The sequence below is a fragment of the Ursus maritimus genome, unplaced genomic scaffold (genome assembly GCF_017311325.1).
Source record: "Ursus maritimus isolate PB19 unplaced genomic scaffold, ASM1731132v1 scaffold_23, whole genome shotgun sequence".
Lineage (NCBI taxonomy): Eukaryota > Metazoa > Chordata > Mammalia > Carnivora > Ursidae > Ursus > Ursus maritimus.
The window spans coordinates 39,482,051-39,488,665 of NW_024424786.1; the positions used below are offsets into that span (position 1 = coordinate 39,482,051).

At 41.8% G+C, this 6,615-nt stretch overlaps 1 long non-coding RNA gene across 2 annotated transcripts in view; it reads left to right on the plus strand.

Moving 5' to 3' along the window:
* The window catches only part of LOC103679430, a 2,199-nt gene extending 399 nt beyond the window's left edge, over window positions 1-1,800 (plus strand). The window contains exons 2-3 of one of the 2 annotated variants that reach the window (XR_572934.2): window positions 1,309-1,447; window positions 1,555-1,800. This is a non-coding gene — a long non-coding RNA (uncharacterized LOC103679430). The remainder of the gene's footprint in view (window positions 1-1,308; window positions 1,448-1,554) is intronic. The other variant, XR_572935.2, reaches the window with a different exon arrangement.
* The last annotated feature ends 4,815 nt before the right edge of the window (window positions 1,801-6,615 follow it).

Here is a 6,615-nt window from a genome sequence, read left to right on the forward strand (position 1 = left end):
CCCCCCCCCCCCCCCCGCCGCTAAATGATTCACCTCTTTTTAAACCCCAGGTTTCTTTACAAAGCTTGCCGCATTAATGGCCAGGCGTGGCTTGTAGAGAGGGCTCCCCTCCCTGAGATCCAGGGGTTGCCCTCACCTAGGGAGGGGGCAGCGTGTTGGAAGGTGAGGAGCAAGGAGGAAATTTCAGGAAATGTCAAACCAGCCGAGGGCTCCATCAGGCGCCACCTTCTCAAAGGGGCCCCCTGAGCCTCGCCAGCCCCCCAGCTCATGGGCTCCCTTACGCTGTCACCCTTCTGCTCCTTTTCCGCTCTGTGACCCTCTTGAGATGACCTCGTGTCTCTGCTTGTTCACTTCCTCATCTTCTGTTTCTTCCATGGGAAGGCGGCCCCGGTATCTACTGAGGAAAGAACGACTCTTTCCAGGTCAGCATGTGTGACCTCTCTTGCCTTAAAATAGAGGTGGTAAGATACATGTAATACATATGTATGTTACATATGGAACATATACGCATCATCTTAACTATTTTACGTGCACCCTTGAGTGGCATCCCGTACGTCAGGTTGTTAGGCAGCCATCACCACCATCCACCTCCAGAACATTCTCATTGTCCCTTACTGAGACGCTGTCCCCATGAAACACGGACTCTCATTCCCCCTTCCCCTCAGACCCTGGCAGCCACCATCCTACTTTGTGTCTGTGCACCTGGTGACTCCAGGGACCTCCTGTACGAGGACTCACACAGTATGTGTCCTATCGCGATGGGACTCTTTCACTGGGCATAACATCTTTCAGATTCGTCAACGTGTCCGAATATCCTTTCTGTTTTTTAAGGCTGAATAATTTTGCATTGTATGGATACAGCACACGTCGCCCCTTACTTGTAATGACTGAGTTGTATAGTTTCGTTGATTTAAAAATTCCTTATGGAGAGACATGATTTTTCTATTTACTAGCAATGCAGAAAAATATACCCTTTAACATATTTTGGATACACTCGTGCTCTTATTTCTGTAGGATACATTTCTAAAAGTGGGATGGTCGGGGGCGCCTGGGTGGCTCAGTCATTGAGCGTCTGCCTTCGGCTCAGGGCGTGATCCCGGCATTCTGGGATCGAGCCCCACATCAGGCTCCTATGCTGGGAGCCTGCTTCTTCCTCTCCCACTCCCCCTGCTTGTGTTCCCTCTCTCACTGGCTGTCTCTCTGTCAAATAAATAAAAAAAATCTTAAAAAAAAAAAGTGGGATGGTCGGGTCATAGGGTATAAGCATTTCACACGTTTTTGGACGTCACCAAATTGTTCTCCCCAAAGGTTCTGATTCCTCTTGGCTGCAGGTGTCCGAGCTCGCCCTTCACCCACGCCGTTCCCATCTTCTGAAATGGTGCCAATCTGGCAGATTAAATGGGATGATCTCATTGCTTTACCTTATATTTCCTTAAGCATTATTGAGGTAAGACATATTTTTATGTTTTTTTGGCCATTTGCATTTTTTGGGTGGATTTCCAATTTCTGTCCTTCATTCATTTTCTCATTTTGCATTATTTTTATTCTTTCCAGGATGTTCATACATATTCCGGTCATGATCCTTTGGAGCTGTTCAAATATCTTCTCCTAATCTATAGTTGGTTTTCCACTGCGTGGAGTCTTTTGTTGAACAGAAACACGGCATTCTACTGTCATCCCATTTATCAATCTTTTCTTTTAGGATGTGCTTTTTGCATCTTGTTTAGGAAATGCTTCCCCTATGCAGAGATCATAAACAGAGTCTCCTATATTTTCTTCTTATAAATGTTTTAAAACTTTGCTTTTCATCTTTTCATGTTTGCGACTCCTGGGGACCTTGTCTATTTTTTTGCTATGGTGTTATCTTAGGTTTGGTTCCTCGAGGAGCTGACTTGAGACCAAGATTGGGGGCCAGCAGGGAGAGGGGAAGGGAGGGGAAGGGAGGGGAAGGGAGGGGAAGGACAAGGAAATGCGTGCTGATGACCAGGTACCACTGAGGACACCTGAGACTCAGTCCCCCTGGGGACCTCGGGGAGACAGTGTAGAACACACATGACAGTGATCTTGCTTCAGGGGCAAGGAAGTGGTGGTGTTCATCCTTCAGCTCTGCCGATCACCGCCTGAGCGCCATTCCTGGGGCATTAACTCAGCCTGCCCTTCCAGCCTGCTGTTCTTGCAGGGCGAGTAGAAGCCCGTGGGTCTCAGAGGTGTTTGCAGGTGGACCCCTTTGTAGGTCGGCATCAGGAGTGTGCAGGAGATGCGGCAGGGCACCCGTGCCACTACAGTGTGAGGCTGGGACCTACGTTTGTTTCGTGGTCAACCAGTTGGTCTAATACAATTTATTAAATAGTCCGTTCATTTTCTTATTATCTTTATTATATCAAATTTCTGGGTTCACCTACTGGGTGTAATTGTCTATCAGTGTATTACCATCATGTCTTTTTTTTTTTTAAGATTTATTTATTTATTATTTGAAAGAGAAAGAGAGCGAGCACTGGGGGAGAGGGGCAGAGGGAGGAGAGAGAGAATCTCAAGCAGACTCCCCGCCAAGTACAGAGCCCGACATGGGGCTCGATCTCACAACCTGAGCAGAAATCAAGAGTCGGATGCCTAACTGACTGGACCACCCGGATGCCGCCGTAATTATCATAGTTTTATGAGTCTTGCCACCTGGCAGGGACAAATCCCGCCCCTTACCTCCGGTTATTGTTCTCCTTCAAAATAGTTTTGGCTATCCCCGAGCCTTTACTCTCCCATCTGCCTCTTAGGATTCTATTGTCAGGTTCCCTGAAAAGGCCCAATCAGTTTGATTGGAATTGTATTAACTTCACAGATTAATTTGGGGGGAGCTGTTGTTCATGATTCTGAGTCTTTCTATTGCTGAACGTGCTACGTATCTGTATCTGTTCACGTCTCTTTGCTCTGCAGTAACATTTCGCAATGTCTTCCATAAAGGTCTTACGCATCACTTTCTCTCTTTTAATCTCAAGTCCTAGTGGTGTCTACTTCTCTTGTAAGCAATGCCTTCTGATAGTGTATTTTCTGACTGGCTATTACCAGGCATAGAATATTATTGACCTTTTATGTTGTTCTTGTATCTAGCAGCCCTTCTATTACTTTTAAAAGTTTGTAGAAGCTCTTGGATTTACGATGTAGACAATCATATTATCAACAAAGAACCACAGTGTTCTGGCTCTTTTTTGCCCATTACTGTACTGTGTATTTCTTTTTCATGTCTTACTGAATGGGCTAGGATCTCCAGCACAATTGTCAAATAGAGGAGTGCTTGCTGGTATCCTTATTTTATTCCTGAATTTTAATGACCATGATTTTAATGTTTTCACATTAAAGTATAATAATCTGCTATCTGCTATGAGTTTTTAGATTTCTTTGATCAAACGAAGGGCATTTCTTTCTATTTTTAGTTTGCACCATGAATAAGTGTTGAATTTTATTACATGTTTTTCTGCATCTACTGAGATGGTGATGTTATCTCTTCTTTATGTTGTTAATGTGGCAAATTCTAAGTATTTCTCAAAAATTGACCATTACATGCCTAGGATAATCCCAACTTCATCATGATGTATACATTTAAAAAGCACATTATGAACTTGTTTTGCTTGTATTTTACCTAGGATTTTTACATGTATGTCAAACAGTGAAATCAGTTTATAAATTTAAGAAGGTAACATAGCTGATATGCCAGTTGGACAAAGATCTTTGTTACCTTCTTAAATAAGTAGGGTCTTTTATATTACTTTAAACCATCCCTATTATAACAATTGTTATGACTTCTGTTTTGTTCCTCATACTTATGACTTGACCTTTTGAGTTGATTGGACTTGCACAAAGTTTATTTTATTGGTCTTTTAAAGGAATCAGCTTTTAGTGCCTTTGATTGTGGAAAGCTTTAGGAAATCCACTAAATATCATCTGTCTTATGGAATTTACAGATCAGTTGAGAATAAGACAGAAAGGGAAGCGCCAAATTATCATCCTAATTATTGATGTCATTGATACAGGAGAATGAAACTTATAGATGAGGGCAAAGGCCCTTCCAGGACTGAATCCCAGAGTGAGACACATTCATGTGCCCAGTTACTCACAGGATTGAGAAGCGGCAACGCACACTTTGTCCCTTGGAGACAGGCTTTTATGCTCAACTTAGTCTGCGGTCAAGAACATTAGTGAACACATTCTTGGCTGGAGTGGGGACAGAGGGGAAAGAGAGAATGAGGGAGAAGAGGAGAAGTGAAGAGGTGGGTTCATACATGCTTAGCTTCTGTGTCCAACCGGGGGAGTGGCTCCTGTCCCCCAGGAGATGTAAGGTGAGGGAGAGAAAGCACAGAGGCCTGACCAGTTCTTCCCTCCCCTTGAAAGGAAGCCTCAGAGGCAGGGAATACACAGTCTTCCCTGACCCTAATTATCTCCAGTTTTTAAAAGTTCCTATTTCGTTAGGTTTTCTTTTACCATTTTTTATTTCTCTCCTTCTATTTTCTTTGGTTTTCTCTTTAATATGTTTCTAGCTTCCCGAATTGACTGTTTCAGTCATTGTTTTCAATCTTCATTGTTTTTAAAAACTACATCACAGTTAAGGGCATAAATTTAAAACTAAGTAGCTGTGCCCTTTAGCTGCATCCCACAAATTTTGGAAAGCAGTACCTTTGTCAACACCCAATTCTCAATATTTTGTCATGTATTTGTAGGTTCCTTTATAATCTAGAATTATTCAAGGCTCGTTTCTTATTTCTAAATGAGTGGGGTTAAAAAAATTTTTTTTAAATAGTGGTTCTCCAGTTTAACTGCATTGTGCTCAGAGATAGTGGCCTATAAGATAGAGATTTTTCGATATTTCTTAAGACTTCCTGTGTGACCTCACGAATGGTCAATTTTTACAAATGTTCAGTGTGTGCTTGAAAAGAATGAATATTGTCTATTTTTTTTGTCCAAATATATAAAATAGATTAAGCTTGTGAATTATGTTGTTCAGACATTATGAATTATTACAACATTTTTTATCCGCCTGATCTATTAGTTTCTGATAGATGAGTATCAAAGTCCTTCCTCCATGCCTGTGGCTTCTCCATTTCTCATCGTAAATGAGTCAGTTTTTGCTTTGTGTATATTGAAGTTACATTGTTAGATGCATGCAAATTCATGACTTGGATGATAGTATACTTTATCATTATGTTGTGCATTTATTTATCTATGCTTAATAATGCTTTCTGCCATAAATTCTTATTTTAATATTGTTGGGCCAGTTTTTGTTGTATTTGCCTACTGTGGCAGAAGTTTCTAGTTGTCATCCAGTACTAACTTTCCCATTCCCTCTTAGTAGCAGAACCAAACTGTATTTGTGGTGAAAATGTACCTGGCTAAAACCACATTAAAAGCCTCTCTTGCAGCAGGGGGTGGTCTATGAGATGTTGGAGGAACAGAAGGGGTGTTTGCGGGGAGTCAATCCAGTAGTGAGGATGCGCTTTTGTTCTGTCCCTCTTTCCCCTTCCTGCTGCCTGGAATGCTGATTGGATGGCTGGAACTCTGGCAGCCATTTTGGAACGTGAGGTTGCCTTGAGGATGGCATCAAGTGGTGGAATCGTGGAACAGAAAGAAGGAAGAATGCTGGGTCCCTGTTGACAACGGAACTGTTGTACCATTTCTGGCTGACCTTCATCCGCACCTGTTTGTGTGAGAGAGAAATGTACTTTTAATGTGTTTAAGCCACTGCTTTTTTGGGTTTTTATATGCAGTCAAAACAAATCCTAACATACATTAAATATATCTTTTGTGTGTGTGTGCCTTTACTTTTAATTGCTGTTGTTTTTGGTTTTATTTTTTATTTTTTTAAGAGGGAGAGAGTGTATGAGCAGGGCAGAGAGTGGCACAGGGAGAGGGAGAGAGAGAATCCTAAGCGGGCTCCACACCCAGCATGTGGGCTCCATCCCACGACCCTGAGACCTTGACCTGAGCCAAAATCAAGAGTTGGATGCCTAACTGACTGAGCGACCCACGAGCCCCTTGTGGTTTTATTTACATTTATTTTTATTTTGTTGTTTATATTTGTAGTTTATTTTCAATGGGTTTTTTTTAGGTATATTACTTCCCATATTTTGGATATAAATGCTGTTTAGTCACATATATTACAAATTTTAACAACAATGCAAATTTGTGTATTTTTAAAGAGAATTTTATAAGCATCTAGCATTGTGCCTGGGACATAGTAGGTACTCATTAAATGTTTCTTGCATGATGAACGAATAAATATGCTACAAATATTTTCTCCCATCTGTCATTTATCTTCTAACTGTAATTATAATGTTTTTTGCTGTACTGAAATTAAAATTTTTGTGTAATCAAATACCCAAGCCTTTGTCTTTTTGGCTTCTGAGTTTGCGTATTATGCCTAAAGAGGTCCTACTCACCCCGAACTTTTATTTTTATTTTATTTTTTTAAAGATTTTATTTATTTATTCGACAGAGATAGAGACGGCCAGCGAGAGAGGGAACACAAGCAGGGGGAGTGGGAGAGGAAGAAGCAGGCTCATAGAGGAGGAGCCTGATGTGGGGCTCGATCCCACAACGCTGGGATCACGCCCTGAGCCGAAGGCAGCCACT